This window comes from Ranitomeya imitator, chromosome 5 (assembly GCF_032444005.1).
Source record: "Ranitomeya imitator isolate aRanImi1 chromosome 5, aRanImi1.pri, whole genome shotgun sequence".
NCBI classification, from domain to species: Eukaryota; Metazoa; Chordata; class Amphibia; order Anura; family Dendrobatidae; genus Ranitomeya; species Ranitomeya imitator.
In genome coordinates this window covers 293,701,753-293,720,764 of record NC_091286.1, presented here as the reverse complement: position 1 = coordinate 293,720,764, position 19,012 = coordinate 293,701,753, and the positions used below count along the sequence as shown (strand labels likewise).

Genomic DNA, 19,012 nt, shown 5'->3' with positions numbered 1-19,012 from the left:
CTCATTAGAGACCATTACAATGTCCCTGAGGTGTGACTTTCCTTTGTAATGACACGCAGCACCCCCATTGTTAGCGCTGCCCGTCTCCTGACATCATTGGTTGGCTGGCTGTGCCTGTGCGTCCCCCCTGCCCGACACAACGCCCCCCGTTGTCTCATATATTTTGACTGCGAGGGTGTGATTGATGGGCACGAGCAGTGCATATGTTCCCCTGTTTTCACTCCCCTCCTTCCGCCTTCTTCTGACTGTGCGGCCTCATGGCCGCGGCATGCGATAAGGGATCAGCTGAGGCCGCCCAGTCTGAAGCAGGTGTAAGGACATGTGTGAGCGGCGAACATATTTACTGCACAAGGCCACGAATCCCAGCACCGCAGTGTGACTTTAGGAAAAGCCACTGTGGGTCTGGGATTTATGGCCATCGTTAACCGCACCGGCCAACATGAAATGAGGTCATGAGACGGCCTGCACTAACAGGGTATTGCCAAGGGATAACACAAGAGCGCAGACTCCTGTACAGCAAATAACAACGCTCAGGAATCTGCGCCCAGTACCTAGGTGCAAATTTTGACACCTGTGCTGCGTCTCGTTAAAAAGACAAGTCACGCCTCCACAACTGTTTGACAGTATAATGGGCTAAATAGTGTACGTGTTTAATTCAGCGTGTGCAAGGAGCAAAATTAAATAGAGCAACCTTTGACTTGTGCATCATTAATGCTGTTCAAGGTGTGGCTCTTGTACCTTGCAACACCTGAGGGGGGGGTTTAAGGTAACCTTTGAAATTGGTTCAACTAGGCTTCGGCCTACACTCTGCTCCTCTACTCCTCCTGCTGACCCTGGGCTCAAACACCGCTAGTTTTTGCCCGGAAATGCTAGCTGCACAGAGAAAAACACCAGCCAATGTGTTAGTGGGGTTCAGCACCGCCAGCTGTTCCCCTGCTGTGTAGTCGGCAACGTGTCCAGCACAAGCCACGCTGGCACAACAGAACAAAAGCTGCCACCAGTGCAGGCTTCGGCCTACACTTTGCTCCTCTCCTCCTCCTCCTGCTGACCCTGGGCTCTAACACCGCTAGTTTTTGCCCGGACATGCAATCTGCACAGAGAAAAACACCAGTCAATGTGTCAGTGGGGTTCAGCAACGCCAGCTGTTCCCCTGCTGTGTAGCTTGCAACGTGACCTGCAAACGCCACGCAGGCACATGAACTGAAATTGAAGGGAGCCTGCCCCCCACCCCCCCAGGTGTTTCTATGTATAACAGCCACCTTGTACAGCAGTACTGCTGCATTTGTACAAGGTGGCTGACTTTTTCTCCTTGCACACGTGGAACTCAACAAGTACAAAATGTGTCTCATTACAGACCATTACAATGTCCCTGAGGTGTGACTTTCCTTTTTAATGACACGCAGCACCCCCATTGTTAGCGCTGCCCGTCTCCTGACATCATTGGTTGGCTGGCTGTGCCTGTGCGTCCCCCCTGCCCGACACAACGCCCCCCGTTGTCTCATATATTTTGACTGCGAGGGTGTGATTGATGGGCACGAGCAGTGCATATGTTCCCCTGTTTTCACTCCCCTCCTTCCGCCTTCTTCTGACTGTGCGGCCTCATGGCCGCGGCATGCGATAAGGGATCAGATGAGGCCGTCCAGTCTGAAGCAGGTGTAAGGACATGTGTGAGCGGCAAACATATTTACTGCACCAGGGCACGAATCCCAGCACCGCAGTGTGATTTTTTAAAAACACACTGTGGGTCTGGGATTCATGTCCATCGCTAACCGCAACGGCCAACATGAAATGAGGTCATAAGACAGGAAGCGCTCACAGCGCATGGCCAAAGGATCACAAGAGCGCAGACTCCTGTACAGCAACTAACAACGCTCAGGAAGCTGCGCCCATGCAAAAAGGTGTTTTCGACACCTGTGCTGCTTTTCTTTAAAAAGACAAGTCACGCCTCCACTACTGTTAAACAGTATAATGGGCTAAATAGTCTACGTGTTGCATTCAGCTTGTGCAAGTAGACAAATTAATAGAGCAACCTTTTACTTGTGCAGCATTAATGCTGCAGAAGGAGTGGCTCTTGTTCTTTGTAACACCTGAGGGGGGGTTAAAGGTAACCTTTGAAATTGGTTCAACTAGGCTTCGGCCTACACTCTGCTCCTCTCCTCCTCCTGCTGACCCTGGGCTGTAACAACGCTAGTTTTTGCCCGGAAATGCTAGCTGCACAGAGAAAAACACCAGCCAATGTGTTAGTGGGGTTCAGCAACGCCAGCTGTTCCCCCGCTGTGTAGCCGGCATCGTGTCCAGCACAAGCCACGCTGGCACAACCGACCAAAAGCTGCCACCAGTGCAGGCTTCGGCCTACACTTTGCTCCTCTCCTCCTCCTCCTGCTGACCCTGGGCTCAAACACCGCTAGTTTTTGCCCGGAAATGCTAGCTGCACAGAGAAAAACACCAGCCAATGTGTTAGTGGGGTTCAGCAACGCCAGCTGTTCCCCCGCTGTGTAGCCGGCATCGTGTCCAGCACAAGCCACGCTGGCACAACCGACCAAAAGCTGCCACCAGTGCAGGCTTCGGCCTACACTTTGCTCCTCTCCTCCTCCTCCTGCTGACCCTGGGCTCAAACACCGCTAGTTTTTGCCCGGAAATGCTAGCTGCACAGAGAAAAACACCAGCCAATGTGTTAGTGGGGTTCAGCACCGCCAGCTGTTCCCCTGCTGTGCAGCTTGCAACGTGACCTGCAAACGCCACGCAGGCACATGAACTGAAATTGAAGGGAGCCTGGCCCCCACCCCCAGGTGTTTCTATGTATAACAGCCACCTTGTACAGCAGTACTGCTGCATTTGTACAAGGTGGCTGATGTTTTCTCCTTGCCCACGTGGAACTCAACACGTACAAAATGTGTCTCTTTGAGACCATTCCACTGTCCCTGAGGTGTGACTTTCCTTTCTAATGATACGCAGCACCCCCCTTGGTAGCGCTTCCCGTCTTCTGACATCATTGGTTGGCTACTTGCGCCTGTTCGTCCGCCCTGCCTGAATAAAATGCTCCTCGTTGTCTTAATTATTTTGACTGCGAGGGTGTGATTGATGGGCACGAGCAGTGCATATCTTCGCCTGTCTTAACTCATCTCCTTCAGCCTTCTTCAGACTGTGCAGCCTCATGGCCGCGGCATGCAAGAAGGGATCAGCAGAGGCCGCCCAGTCTGAAGCAGGTGTAAGGACGTGTGTGAGCGGCCAAAATATTTACTGCTCAAGGCCACGAATCCCAGCACCGCAGTGTGGCTTTATGAAAAGACACTGTGGGTCTGGGATTTATGGCCATCGTTAACCGCACCGGCCAACATGAAATGATGTCATAAGATGGGCAGCGCTAACAGGGCATTGCCAAGGGATAACACAAGAGCGCAGACTCCTGTACAGCAAATAACAACGCTCAGGAAGCTGCTCCAAGCACCAAGGCGTTATTTTGGACACCTGTGCTGCGTCTCATCAAAAAACCAAGTCACGCATCCACTACAGTTTGACTGTAGAATGGGGTAAATTGTGTATGTCTTTCATTCAGCGTGTGCAAGTAGACAAATTAATAGAGCAACCTTTCACTTGTGCAGCATTAATACTGCACAAGGTGTGTCTCTTGTACTTTGTAACACCTGAGGGGGGGGTTAAAGGTTTCCTTTGAAATTGGTTCAACTAAGCTTCGGCCTACACTCTGCTCCTCTCCTCCTCCTCCTGCTTCAACACGGGCTCTAACATCGCTAGTTTTTGCCCGCAAGTGCTAGCTGCACAGAGAAAAACACACGCCATTGTGTTAGTGGGGTTCAGCAACGCCAGCTGTTCCCCCAGTGTGTAGCCGGCAAAGTGTCCTGCAAACGCAACGCAGACACAAAGCTGCCTCCAGTGCAGGCTTCGGCCTACACTCATCTCCCCCTGCTTACCCTTTGCTCCAACACCGCTAGTTGGGGCTCTAGGAAGACAATCTTTAATAGGCAAGGCAACGCATCCGGGTTCCAGCACCGCCAGCTGGTTCTCGGCAGTGTTCTTGTCACAGGTACTCCCTCGTGCCAAGCCTGGTTTCAGCACCGTCAGCTGTTTCCGGGTTGTGTCAACTTCACTGAGACGCCTATGCTTGCCCCGTCGTGGTGCGGTCGAGTTAGCCAACTCCAGGGTGCCTCCAGTTTAGGAGCTTCCTATGTGGGCTGCGTGAACTGGTAGTCAAGGCTGGTTCTGTAGTGCCAGTAGGCCCAGCTCCCCCTGTAGGACTGTTGGGGTTCGGTAACTGCGGCTGCCTCGCGGCCTAGCTGTTCTCTCCTCTCCTGTGGGCCTTGGGGTCCACCACCTGGTTCCAGCACCGTCAGCTGGTTCCGGGCCGAGCCTTTGGCTTAGGTGCCTCCTCCTGGGTATCCGAGTTCCGCCAACGCCAGGCGGTCCTTGGTAGTGCTTTTAAGCGCGGGCACCTACAGCTTAGTAACCGGGTTCCAGCACCGTCAGCTGGTCCTCGGTCGTGCCATTGGCTCTTGCACACTGGGGCAACGCATCCGGGTTCCAGCACCGCCAGCTGGTTCTCGGCAGTGTTTTTGTCACAGGTACTCCCTCGTGCCAAGCCTGGTTTCAGCACCGTCAGCTGTTTCCGGGTTGTGTCAAGCTCACTGAGACACCTATGCTTGCCTCGTCGTGGTGCGGTCGGGTTAGCCAACTCCAGGGTGCCTCCAGTTTAGGAGCTTCCTATGTGGGCTGCGTGAACTGGTAGTCAAGGCTGGTTCTGTAGTGCCAGTAGGCCCAGCTCCCCCTGTAGGACTGTTGGGGTTCGGTAACTGCGGCTGCCTCGCGGCCTAGCTGTTCTCTCCTCTCCTGTGGGCCTTGGGGTCCACCACCTGGTTCCAGCACCGTCAGCTGGTTCCGGGCCGAGCCTTTGGCTTAGGTGCCTCCTCCTGGGTATCCGAGTTCCGCCAACGCCAGGCGGTCCTTGGTAGTGCTTTTAAGCGCGGGCACCTACAGCTTAGTAACCGGGTTCCAGCACCGTCAGCTGGTCCTCGGTCGTGCCATTGGCTCTTGCACACTGGGGCAACGCATCCGGGTTCCAGCACCGCCAGCTGGTTCTCGGCAGTGTTTTTGTCACAGGTACTCCCTCGTGCCAAGCCTGGTTTCAGCACCGTCAGCTGTTTCCGGGTTGTGTCAAGCTCACTGAGACACCTATGCTTGCCTCGTCGTGGTGCGGTCGGGTTAGCCAACTCCAGGGTGCCTCCAGTTTAGGAGCTTCCTATGTGGGCTGCGTGAACTGGTAGTCAAGGCTGGTTCTGTAGTGCCAGTAGGCCCAGCTCCCCCTGTAGGACTGTTGGGGTTCGGTAACTGCGGCTGCCTCGCGGCCTAGCTGTTCTCTCCTCTCCTGTGGGCCTTGGGGTCCACCACCTGGTTCCAGCACCGTCAGCTGGTTCCGGGCCGAGCCTTTGGCTTAGGTGCCTCCTCCTGGGTATCCGAGTTCCGCCAACGCCAGGCGGTCCTTGGTAGTGCTTTTAAGCGCGGGCACCTACAGCTTAGTAACCGGGTTCCAGCACCGTCAGCTGGTCCTCGGTCGTGCCATTGGCTCTTGCACACTGGGGCAACGCATCCGGGTTCCAGCACCGCCAGCTGGTTCTCGGCAGTGTTTTTGTCACAGGTACTCCCTCGTGCCAAGCCTGGTTTCAGCACCGTCAGCTGTTTCCGGGTTGTGTCAAGCTCACTGAGACACCTATGCTTGCCTCGTCGTGGTGCGGTCGGGTTAGCCAACTCCAGGGTGCCTCCAGTTTAGGAGCTTCCTATGTGGGCTGCGTGAACTGGTAGTCAAGGCTGGTTCTGTAGTGCCAGTAGGCCCAGCTCCCCCTGTAGGACTGTTGGGGTTCGGTAACTGCGGCTGCCTCGCGGCCTAGCTGTTCTCTCCTCTCCTGTGGGCCTTGGGGTCCACCACCTGGTTCCAGCACCGTCAGCTGGTTCCGGGCCGAGCCTTTGGCTTAGGTGCCTCCTCCTGGGTATCCGAGTTCCGCCAACGCCAGGCGGTCCTTGGTAGTGCTTTTAAGCGCGGGCACCTACAGCTTAGTAACCGGGTTCCAGCACCGTCAGCTGGTCCTCGGTCGTGCCATTGGCTCTTGCACACTGGGGCAACGCATCCGGGTTCCAGCACCGCCAGCTGGTTCTCGGCAGTGTTTTTGTCACAGGTACTCCCTCGTGCCAAGCCTGGTTTCAGCACCGTCAGCTGTTTCCGGGTTGTGTCAAGCTCACTGAGACACCTATGCTTGCCTCGTCGTGGTGCGGTCGGGTTAGCCAACTCCAGGGTGCCTCCAGTTTAGGAGCTTCCTATGTGGGCTGCGTGAACTGGTAGTCAAGGCTGGTTCTGTAGTGCCAGTAGGCCCAGCTCCCCCTGTAGGACTGTTGGGGTTCGGTAACTGCGGCTGCCTCGCGGCCTAGCTGTTCTCTCCTCTCCTGTGGGCCTTGGGGTCCACCACCTGGTTCCAGCACCGTCAGCTGGTTCCGGGCCGAGCCTTTGGCTTAGGTGCCTCCTCCTGGGTATCCGAGTTCCGCCAACGCCAGGCGGTCCTTGGTAGTGCTTTTAAGCGCGGGCACCTACAGCTTAGTAACCGGGTTCCAGCACCGTCAGCTGGTCCTCGGTCGTGCCATTGGCTCTTGCACACTGGGGCAACGCATCCGGGTTCCAGCACCGCCAGCTGGTTCTCGGCAGTGTTTTTGTCACAGGTACTCCCTCGTGCCAAGCCTGGTTTCAGCACCGTCAGCTGTTTCCGGGTTGTGTCAAGCTCACTGAGACACCTATGCTTGCCTCGTCGTGGTGCGGTCGGGTTAGCCAACTCCAGGGTGCCTCCAGTTTAGGAGCTTCCTATGTGGGCTGCGTGAACTGGTAGTCAAGGCTGGTTCTGTAGTGCCAGTAGGCCCAGCTCCCCCTGTAGGACTGTTGGGGTTCGGTAACTGCGGCTGCCTCGCGGCCTAGCTGTTCTCTCCTCTCCTGTGGGCCTTGGGGTCCACCACCTGGTTCCAGCACCGTCAGCTGGTTCCGGGCCGAGCCTTTGGCTTAGGTGCCTCCTCCTGGGTATCCGAGTTCCGCCAACGCCAGGCGGTCCTTGGTAGTGCTTTTAAGCGCGGGCACCTACAGCTTAGTAACCGGGTTCCAGCACCGTCAGCTGGTCCTCGGTCGTGCCATTGGCTCTTGCACACTGGGGCAACGCATCCGGGTTCCAGCACCGCCAGCTGGTTCTCGGCAGTGTTTTTGTCACAGGTACTCCCTCGTGCCAAGCCTGGTTTCAGCACCGTCAGCTGTTTCCGGGTTGTGTCAAGCTCACTGAGACACCTATGCTTGCCTCGTCGTGGTGCGGTCGGGTTAGCCAACTCCAGGGTGCCTCCAGTTTAGGAGCTTCCTATGTGGGCTGCGTGAACTGGTAGTCAAGGCTGGTTCTGTAGTGCCAGTAGGCCCAGCTCCCCCTGTAGGACTGTTGGGGTTCGGTAACTGCGGCTGCCTCGCGGCCTAGCTGTTCTCTCCTCTCCTGTGGGCCTTGGGGTCCACCACCTGGTTCCAGCACCGTCAGCTGGTTCCGGGCCGAGCCTTTGGCTTAGGTGCCTCCTCCTGGGTATCCGAGTTCCGCCAACGCCAGGCGGTCCTTGGTAGTGCTTTTAAGCGCGGGCACCTACAGCTTAGTAACCGGGTTCCAGCACCGTCAGCTGGTCCTCGGTCGTGCCATTGGCTCTTGCACACTGGGGCAACGCATCCGGGTTCCAGCACCGCCAGCTGGTTCTCGGCAGTGTTTTTGTCACAGGTACTCCCTCGTGCCAAGCCTGGTTTCAGCACCGTCAGCTGTTTCCGGGTTGTGTCAAGCTCACTGAGACACCTATGCTTGCCTCGTCGTGGTGCGGTCGGGTTAGCCAACTCCAGGGTGCCTCCAGTTTAGGAGCTTCCTATGTGGGCTGCGTGAACTGGTAGTCAAGGCTGGTTCTGTAGTGCCAGTAGGCCCAGCTCCCCCTGTAGGACTGTTGGGGTTCGGTAACTGCGGCTGCCTCGCGGCCTAGCTGTTCTCTCCTCTCCTGTGGGCCTTGGGGTCCACCACCTGGTTCCAGCACCGTCAGCTGGTTCCGGGCCGAGCCTTTGGCTTAGGTGCCTCCTCCTGGGTATCCGAGTTCCGCCAACGCCAGGCGGTCCTTGGTAGTGCTTTTAAGCGCGGGCACCTACAGCTTAGTAACCGGGTTCCAGCACCGTCAGCTGGTCCTCGGTCGTGCCATTGGCTCTTGCACACTGGGGCAACGCATCCGGGTTCCAGCACCGCCAGCTGGTTCTCGGCAGTGTTTTTGTCACAGGTACTCCCTCGTGCCAAGCCTGGTTTCAGCACCGTCAGCTGTTTCCGGGTTGTGTCAAGCTCACTGAGACACCTATGCTTGCCTCGTCGTGGTGCGGTCGGGTTAGCCAACTCCAGGGTGCCTCCAGTTTAGGAGCTTCCTATGTGGGCTGCGTGAACTGGTAGTCAAGGCTGGTTCTGTAGTGCCAGTAGGCCCAGCTCCCCCTGTAGGACTGTTGGGGTTCGGTAACTGCGGCTGCCTCGCGGCCTAGCTGTTCTCTCCTCTCCTGTGGGCCTTGGGGTCCACCACCTGGTTCCAGCACCGTCAGCTGGTTCCGGGCCGAGCCTTTGGCTTAGGTGCCTCCTCCTGGGTATCCGAGTTCCGCCAACGCCAGGCGGTCCTTGGTAGTGCTTTTAAGCGCGGGCACCTACAGCTTAGTAACCGGGTTCCAGCACCGTCAGCTGGTCCTCGGTCGTGCCATTGGCTCTTGCACACTGGGGCAACGCATCCGGGTTCCAGCACCGCCAGCTGGTTCTCAGCAGTGTTCTTGTCACAGGTACTCCCTCGTGCCAAGCCTGGTTTCAGCACCGTCAGCTGTTTCCGGGTTGTGTCAACTTCACTGAGACGCCTATGCTTGCCCCGTCGTGGTGCGGTCGAGTTAGCCAACTCCAGGGTGCCTCCAGTTTAGGAGCTTCCTATGTGGGCTGCGTGAACTGGTAGTCAAGGCTGGTTATGTAGTGCCAGTAGGCCCAGCTCCCCCTGTAGGACTGTTGGGGTTCGGTAACTGCGGCTGCCTCGCGGCCTAGCTGTTCTCTCCTCTCCTGTGGGCCTTCGGGTCCACCACCTGGTTCCAGCACCGTCAGCTGGTTCTCGGCAGTGTCTTTTGCTCTTGTACCTTCTGCTCCCCATCCTGGTTCCAGTACCGTCAGCTGGTTCCGGGCAGAGCCTTTGGCTTAGGTGCCTCCTTCTGGGTATCCAAGTTCCACCAACGTCAGGTGGTCCTTGGTAGTGCTTTCAGGCACGGGTACCTCCTGCTTAGTAACCGGGTTCCAGTAACGTCAGCTGGTCCTCGGTAGTTCCATTGGCTCTTGGACCTTCGGCTACCCATCCGGGTTCCAGTACCGTCAGCTGGTTCTCGGCAGTGTCTTTTGCTCTTGTACCTTCTGCTCCCCATCCTGGTTCCAGTAACGTCAGCTGGTTCCGGGCAGAGCCTTTGGCTTAGGTGCCTCCTTCTGGGTATCCGAGTTCCGTCAACGTCAGGCGGTCCTTGGTAGTGCTTTTTAGCACGGGTACCTCCTGCTTAGTAACCGGGTTCCAGTAACGTCAGCTGGTCCTCGGTAGTTCCATAGGCTCTTGAACCTTCGGGTAGCCATCCGAGTTCCAGTTCCATCAGCTGGTTCTTGGCATTTTCTCAGCCTTCTTGTACCTTCTGCTACATTTCCAAGTTGAAGACCCTAACGTCGACGACCCGGAAGACCACCACGATGACGACGACACGGAAGACCACCCCGATGACGACGACGACGACGGCGGAGATGACGACACTGGAGACGACGACCCTGGAGACGACAACATGGAAGACCGAGAAGCAGAAGAACAAGAGGCTGCAGAACAAAGAGCAGAAGAACATTAAGCATAAGACTTAATATCAGAGCAAAAGATATTATCTAAATTATATGCAGAAGAAGACTAAGCAGTGTATGGGGGTGAGTCCGTTCCTCCTCGTGGTGCCCCTGGATAAAGCCTGATGCTGCAGGCCAAACTGAACGCGGACAAATGTAACTTTTGTGACTGGCAGAACGGAAGGTGTAATCTTCAAACTTTTATAGATAACAACTACGGGAATGCCTGTCACAAATGAGAATATGATGAAGAAGTAGAATAGGAAGAATAATAACAGTGGAATAAAAAGAATATGTAGAATAAGAATAATAATAATAGTTGAATAAAATGAATATGAAGAATGTAATAAAAAAAAAAAAATAGGTAGAAGATGAAGAAGAAGATGAATAAGGTGAAGAAGTTGATGTCAAAGATGCTGATGATGATGAAGATGAAAGTGTGGGAAAAGAAAAAAAAAAAGAAAAAAAAGAAGGGGAAGGGCGTGGAATAGTGAAACATCAATATCTGACAAAATAAAAAAAAAATTTACATAGTCAATATCTTTGTCACTCCGAACGTCTTAAAAAAAAACAAAAAACATGCTATTCTATTTGATTGGGATAAACCTCTATGACTTTAATGTCTCCGCCACCTCCCCAAATACATCCGGCATTATTCTTAGTTGTTTTCCTTCATGTAGAATGAACCTACAAGGAAAGAAAGGGTTTATTTTAATTCCGATATTTTGGTCCCATTGACTTGCATTGGGATCGGGTATCGGTATCGGCGATATCCGATATTTTTTGAATATCGGCCGATCCAAACCGATACCGATACTTTCCGATATCGGAAGGTATCGCTCAACACTACTTCTGAGCTCTCCCATGCGCCCAAACAGTGGTTTACCCCCACATATGGGGTATCAGCGTACTCAGGACAAATTGTTCAACATCTTTTGGGGTCCATTTTCTCCTGTTACCATTGGTAAAATAAAACAAATTGGAGCTGAAGTAAATTTTTTGTGAAAAAAAGTTAAATGTTCATTTTTATTTAAACATTCCAAAAATTCCTGTGAAACACCTGAAGGGTTAATAAACTTCTTGAATGTGGTTTTGAGCACCTTGAGGGGTGCAGTTTTTAGAATGATGTCACACTTGGGTATTTTCTATCATATAGACCCCTCAAAATGACTTCAAATGAGATGTGGTCCCTAAAAAAAAATGGTGTTGTAAAAATGAGAAATTGCTGGTCAACTTTTAACCCTTATAACTCCCTAACAAAAAAAAATTTTGGTTCCAAAATTGTGCTGATGTAAAGTAGACATGTGGGAAATGTTACTTGTAAAGTATTTTGTGTGACATATCTCTGTGATTTAATTGCATAAAAATTTAAAGTTGGAAAATTGCGAAATTTTTAAAATTTTTGCCAAATTTCCGTTTTTTTCATAAATAATCGCAGGTAATATCAAATAAATTATACCACTATCATGAAGTGCAGTATGTCACGAGAAAATAATGTCAGAATTACTGGGATCCGTTGAAGAGTTCTAGAGTTATAACCTCATAAAGGGACAGTGGTCAGAATTGTAAAAATTGGCCTGGTCATCAACGTGCAAACCACCCTTGGGGGTAAAGGGGTTAAAAGAACATAGAATTGCTTACACAAAAAATAATAATGTAGACCCAGGAGGCAGAGGATGAAGTAGGTAACATACATAGTTTGCAAGGCCGAAAAAAGACATTTGTCCATCCAGTTCAGCCTATATTCCGTCTGAATAAATCCCCAGATCTACATCCTTCTAAAGAACCTAATAACTGTAAGATACAATATTGTTACGCTCCAGGCCTCCCTTGAACCCGACTCAGTTTGTCATCACCACCTCCTCAGGCAAGGAATTCCAGATTCTCACTGCTCTAACAGTAGAGAATCTTCTTCTATGTTGGTGGAAAAACCTTCTCTCCTCCAGATGCAGACAATGCCCCCTTGTGACCGTCACCTTCCTTCGTATAAACAGATCCTTGTAGAGATATTTGTATTGTCCCCTTGTATACTTATACATGATTATTAGATCACCCCTCAGTCATCTTTTTTCTAGACTAAATAATATTAATTTTGCTAATCTCTCTGGGTATTGTAGTCCACCCACCCCCTTTATTAATCTTGATGCCCTCCTTTGTACTTGCTCTCGTTCTGTTATATCCTTTCTAAGCACCGATGCCCAAAACTGTACACAGTACTCCATGTGCGGTCTAACCAGGGATTTGTACAGAGGCAGTATAATGCTCTCATCATGTGTATCCAGACCTCTTTTAATGCACCCCATGATCCTGTTTGCCTTGGCAGCTGCTGCCTGGCACTGGCTGCTCCAGGTAAGTTTATCATTAACTAGGATCCCCAAGTCCTTCTCCCTGTCAGATTTACCCATTGGTTTCCCATTCAGTGTGTAATGGTGATATTGATTACTTCTTCCCATGTGTATAACCTTACATTTATCATTGTTAAACCTCATCTGCCACCTTTCAGCCCAAGTTTCCAACTTATCCAGATCCATCTGTAGCAGAATACTATCTTCTCTTGTATTAACTGCTTTACATAGTTTTGTATCATCTGCAAATATCGATATTTTACTGTGTAAACCTTCTACCAGATCGTTAATAAATATGTTGAAGAGAATAGGTCCCAACACCGACCCCTGTGGTACCCCACTGGTCACAGCGACCCAGTTAGAGAATATACCATTTATAACCACCCTCTGCTTTCTATCACTAAGCCAGTTACACCTCTTGTGTGGCACGGTATCAAACGCTTTGGAAAATCAAGATATACCACGTCCAATGACTCACCTTGGTCCAGCCTATAGCTTATCTCTTCATAAAAACTGATTGGATTGGTTTGACAGGAGCGATTCCTCATAAACCCATGCTGATATGGAGTTAAACAGTTATTCTCTTTGAGATAATCCAGAATAACATCCCTCAGAAACCCTTCAAATATTTTACCAATAGAGGTTAGACTTACTGGCCTATAATTTCCAGGTTCACTTTTAGAGCCCTTTTTGAATATTGGTACCACATTTGCTATGCGCCAGTCCTGTGGAACAGACCCCGTTGCTATAGAGTCCCTAAATATAAGAAATAATGGTTTGTCTATTACATTACTTAGTTCTCTTAGTACTCGTGGGTGTATGTCATCTGGACCCAGAGATTTATCTATTTTAATCTTATTTAGCTGGTTTCGCACCTCTTCTTGGGTTAGATTGGTGACCCTTGATATAGGGTTTTCTTTGTCTCTCAGAATTTCACCTAGCGTTTTATTTTCCAACGTAAATACCGTGGAGAAGGTGTTTAATATATTAGCTTTTTCCTCGTCATCTACAACCACTCTCCATAGGTGAAGCTGAACATGGTGGTGTACGTGGAACAGGCAGAAGATGAGGTAGCAGACATTGTTTTTTTTATTTGGAGAGGCCTCAAAACTAAACAAATAGCAAATAGAGTTGAACATTGGCTGGGTGTGGCTGGTATTGTTGTCTAGGCAGTCAAAGGCATAGTGGGATCCACATCTGGTTCATTTTAGTAAATGTTAACTTTGCCACGTTGGCTCTGGACAGGCAGATGCGCCTGTCTGTGATGACGACTCCTCTTCCTCCTGCGTCACCATCTCATCCATCATCACCTGGTGTTTTTTTTTCAGCAGGCATAGAAGTGGTATAGTAAGGCTCATGATGGCGTCATCAGCGCTTGCCATGTTCTTGGAGTGTTTGAAGCAGCACAAGGCACACACGGAGGTCCACTTATTGGTGGCAAAGTGGTGTTGTTCCGCAGAGCGACTCAGCCAGGCGTGCGACAGATGAAACTCCACTATTGCCTGCTAATGCTCAGTCTCTCCAGCATATACAAGGTGGAGTTTCACCTTGTTGGTTTGTTGAATATCAGCTGGTGAGCAGGAAGGCAAAAGGCATGCAGGGTTAGGCTATGTGCACACTTTGCGGATTCCACTGCGGATTTTTCCGCAGCAGAATTCCTAAATCCGCAGTGAAAACCCATCGCGGTTTTTACTGCGGATTTATCGCGGTTTTTACTGCGGTTTCTTATGCGGATTTTCATCTGCAGTTTCCTATTGGAGGTGAAAATCCGCAGAAAAGAAGTGACATGCTGCGGAATGTAATCCGCAGCGTTTCCGCGCGTTTTTTCCCGCAGCATGTGCACAGCGTTTTTTGTTTCCCATAGGTTTACATTGTACTGTAAACTCATGGGAAACTGCTGCGGATCCGCAGCGGTCAAATCCGCTGCGGATCCGCAGCAAAATCCGCAAAGTGTGAACATAGCCTAAGAACGCCAAAATCACGCACACACTGCCCGCACTTTCAGTAGCACCTATGTGTGTCAAACTGGGTAGACCCAGAGGTACTACTGGGTTTCACCCATTATAGCACATCGCCAGGCCATGCTTGAGGTTCACCAGAACCAATCATCTGTCTGCTGCTTGATCCCCGTCCACAGCTACTGCACAGTGTGGGATTTTTCACCAAATAGATCAGTTTCAGAATAGGCTGCTGTCGCTTCCCCCTGCCTGTGCTGAAGTTGGTGGTGCAGGTCTTACTGTGACTAGATGAGGAGACGAAGAAGGAAGCGGGGTAGGAGGAAGAGGCAACTGGACAGAGGACTGCCTGACAATCTTTGGTGGTGGTGGTAGGGCATGTACTAGAACGCCTTCCTCCTCAGGCCTAACTGCCACTACATTTACCCAGTAGGCAGTTAGAGTGATGTAAAGTTCTTGGCCGTGCTTACTGGTCCATGAATCGGTTGTTATGTGGACATTGCCACTGATGGGAGTTGCTCAGTGCACACCTGATTTGGTCAGCAACATGTGTGGGCAGGGCAGGGATGGCTCGCCTGAAAAGTAATGGGAGGCGGCTGTGAATTATGTACTGCGGGACAACTACCATCAGTTTCTTTTAAAATTGTCCATCTCCACCAACCAGAATGGCAGCACTTCATAGGCCAGTAATTTGGAAATGCTGTCATTCAGGGACGTGGCTCGTGGGTGGGTAGGGTGTATTTCCTCTTTCTCTTGAGGGTTTTTGGGATGGAGAACTGAACACTACCATGGGACAGTGTGTATATACTCGGTGACACTGCTGGTGGTAGTAGTGGTACTGTCACGTCCTCTCTTTGTGGGGAGGTGACCCGTTTGATCTTCAGAGGGAGGAAGTGACTAAAACCAGAGCAACGAACCAGGAAAACCACCAGAAAGTATACCAGTTCAAGGGTAATTAAAAATTATGCCTTTATTGTAAACAAGTGGCAAATGATTACATAAAATGTGCAAAGAATGATATATAAATAAATATACATAAAAAAATACACAAAAAAATGCACAAGAACAGGATAAAATCATAGTAGTTCCCAGCAAGGAAATAACCCCAGATACCACATTATAGGGATTTCTACTTCAGCTGTGCCAATGTATCAAAAAACAAGTGCTAATTAGTGAAAAAAATATTAAATATATTAATAAGGGCAAAAAGATAAAAGTTTGCAACAATTAAAAAGTGCTACTGTGCATAAATGAATCAGTTTACAAAAAAAAAAAATATATATATATATACATATCTATCTAATATATAAAGCTGAATGTGTGTATGTATGTATGTCCGGGATTGGCATCTGAACCGTCGCAGCTACAGCCACAAAATTTTGCACAGTCACACGTCTGGACCCCGAGAGCGTCATAGGCTATGTTGTGAGGCGGAATTTTAACCCCGCGCTTTCCAATTCACCAAATAATTTTGCCCCTATCTACATAATGGGGAAAAAGTGAAAGGAAAAGTGTTGGAGGCAAATTGACAGTTGCCAGATGTGAACAAGGGGGACTTAAAGAATGAGAGCGATGGTGCCAAAGAGTATATACCGTACAGATGCTAAGGTGGGGCCCCGACATGGGATACTCACCACACACGGGGATATGAACACACACACAAAATGCGCCACACACTACCACATGCTTGAACACATATACCACCCTCAGCACACATTTCACCACACATACACCAACCTCGCCACATAAAAGTCGAAACACAAAAGTCGCCGCTCAAAACTCGCCACATGCAAAACTAGGCTCACGCAAAACTTGCACCCGCGGAAAAATTGCCACATGTACAAAAGTTGCAACACATGCAAAAGTTGCCTCAAACAAAACTTGCACATACTCAAAAGGCACCACACATAAAACTCGCCACGCACAAAACTCGCCATGCACAAAACTTGCTGCACACAACTTGCTACACTAACCTGTCACATGCAACTCGACACACAAAAAGTTGCTACACGCATGTCGCCACACGCAACTCAACACACACAACTTGACAAACGAAACTCGCCCTAAAACACACACAAGTCTGGTATTATCCTTCAAAAATAAAAATCTGATTAATAAGTAGACAAACTACAAGAGCAACAAATGTACCATATAGGAAATACGCCAGCTGTCAGTCACATGACCTGTCTATTATGTGTATGTGTGAGCTAATATATACTGCCAGGGGGGAGGGCTTCCTGTTGGCTGGGGATTTATCAGGCTGCCAATTTAGCTTACAAATACTGAGGTTAAAATACTGACCAAATAACGTGTGAACGAGGTGTAATACAGGAGGAGATGACATACAGATATATACTATGTACAGGGGAGATAACACACAGATATATACTATATACAGGGGAGATGACACAGGTATATACTATATACAGGAGGAGATGACATACAGGTATATACTAGATATAGGAGATGACATACAGGTATATACTATATACAGGGGAGATGACACAGCAGGTATATACTATATACAGGGGAGATGACATACAGGTATATACTATATACAGGAGATGACACAGGTGTATACTATATATAAGGGAGATGACAAACATGTATATACTGAGGTGAAAATGAGAGGTGTGAGTGCAAAATGAGAGGACTGAGGGAAAATAGTGGAGTGATCGGAAAATGACAGATGTGAGGTTGAAATGACAAGTGTTAGGGGGAATGAGAGGAGTGAGGGAGAAAATGAGAGATGTGATGGGAAAAATGAGAGGCGTGATGGGAAAATAAGAGAAGTGAGGTGCTATAACTAAACAGATATTTACTATGCCCAGGCAACGCCAGGCTCTTCAGCTAGTATATATATATATATATATATATATATATATATATAAATATATATATATATATATACCGTATATACTCGAGTATAAGCCGAGATTTTCAGCCCAAATGTTTGGGCTCAAAGTGCCCATCTCGGCTTATACTCGAGTCACGGTGGGCGGCAGGGTCGGCGGGTGAGGGGGAGAGGGCGCTGAGGCATACTCACCTAGTCCCGGCGCTCCTGACGCTGCCCCTGCCTGTCACACTGTCTCCGGGTGCCGCAGCTCTTCCTGTCAGCGGTCACGTGGGACCGCACATTAGAGAAATGAATATGGACTCCACTCCCATAGGGGTGGAGCCACATATTCAATCCTCTGAGCGGGGCCAGTGACCGCTGACAGGAAGAGCTGCGGCGGGAGCGCCGGGACTAGGTGAGTATTTTATATTCACCTGTCCACGTTCCACACGCCGGGCGCCGCTCTGTCTTCCCGGCGTCTCTGTGCTCTGACTGTGCAGGTCAGAGGGCGCGATGATGCATATAGTGTGCACGGCGCCCTCTGCCTGAACAGTCAGTGCAGAGAGACGCCGGGACGAGACGCCGGAACGAGACGCCGGGAGCTGCAATCAAGAGAGGTGAGTATGGCTTTTTTTTTTTTTATTATTATTGCAGGAGCAGCAGCAGCAAAGCTTTATAAGGAGCATATATGGGGCAAGAATGAACGGTGCACAGCTTTATAAGGAGCATATATGGGGCAAGAATGAACGGTGCACAGCTTTATAAGGAGCATATATGGGGCAATAATGAACGGTGCAGAGCACTATATGGTACAGATCTGAGGCAATAATGAACGGTGCAGAGCACTATATGGCACAGCTATGGGACAAGAATGAACGGTGCAGAGCACTATATGGCAGAGCTATGGGGCAATAATGAACGGTGCAGAGCACTATATGGCACAGCTATGGGACAAGAATGAACGGTGCAGAGCACTATATGGCACAGCTATGGGGCAATAATGAATGGTGCAGAACACTATATGGCACAGCTATGGGGCAATAATGAACGGAACGGTGCAGAGCACTATATGGCAGAGCTATGGGGCAAGAATGAACGGTGCAGAGCACTATATGGCACAGATATGGGGCAAAAATGAACGGTGCAGAGCACTATATGGCACACCTTTCTATGGTACATCTATGGGGCAATAATGAACTGTGCAGAGCACTATATGGCAGAGCTATGGGGCAATAATGAACGGTGCAGAGCACTATATGGCACAGCTATGGGGCAAGAATGAACGGTGCAGAGCACTATATGGCAGAGATATGGGGCAAAAATGAACGGTGCAGAGCACTACATGGCACACCTTTCTATGGTACATCTATGGGGCAATAATGAACAGTGCAGAGCACTATATGGCACAGCTATGGGGCAATAATGAACGGTGCAGAGCACTATATGGCACAGCTATGGGGCAAGAATGAACGGTGCAGAGCACTATATGGCACAGCTATGGCTATGGGGCAATAATGAACGGCGCAGAGCACTATATGGCAGCACAGCTATGGGGCAATAATGAACGGTGCAGAGCACTATATGGCACAGCTATGGGGCCATAATGAACAGTATGGAGCATCTATTTTTATTTTTGAAATTCACCGGTAGCTGCTGCATTTTCCACCCTAGGCTTATACTCGAGTCAATAAGTTTTCCCAGTTTTTTGTGGCAAAATTAGGGGGGTCGGCTTATACTCGGGTCGGCTTATACTCGAGTATATACGGTATATGTATATATATATATATATATATATATATATACTGAACAAATAAAGTGCCAAAGTGCTATGACCAAAGTTAGGGTCAGAAACTGTGCACACCACACCAATCATGTGATGATATGTGCAAAGAAATTTGAGATAGCACAGCGATATATATTTCTCATATACCTGTGGGGCGAGCTGGGTCCCGT

General features: G+C 50.0%; 1 protein-coding gene across 2 annotated transcripts in view; it reads left to right on the top strand.

The window, feature by feature from the left end:
* The window catches only part of ARMC2 (armadillo repeat containing 2), a 303,914-nt gene that overhangs the window by 26,068 nt on the left and 258,834 nt on the right, over positions 1–19,012 (top strand). The gene's annotated exons all lie outside the window — the stretch shown is intronic.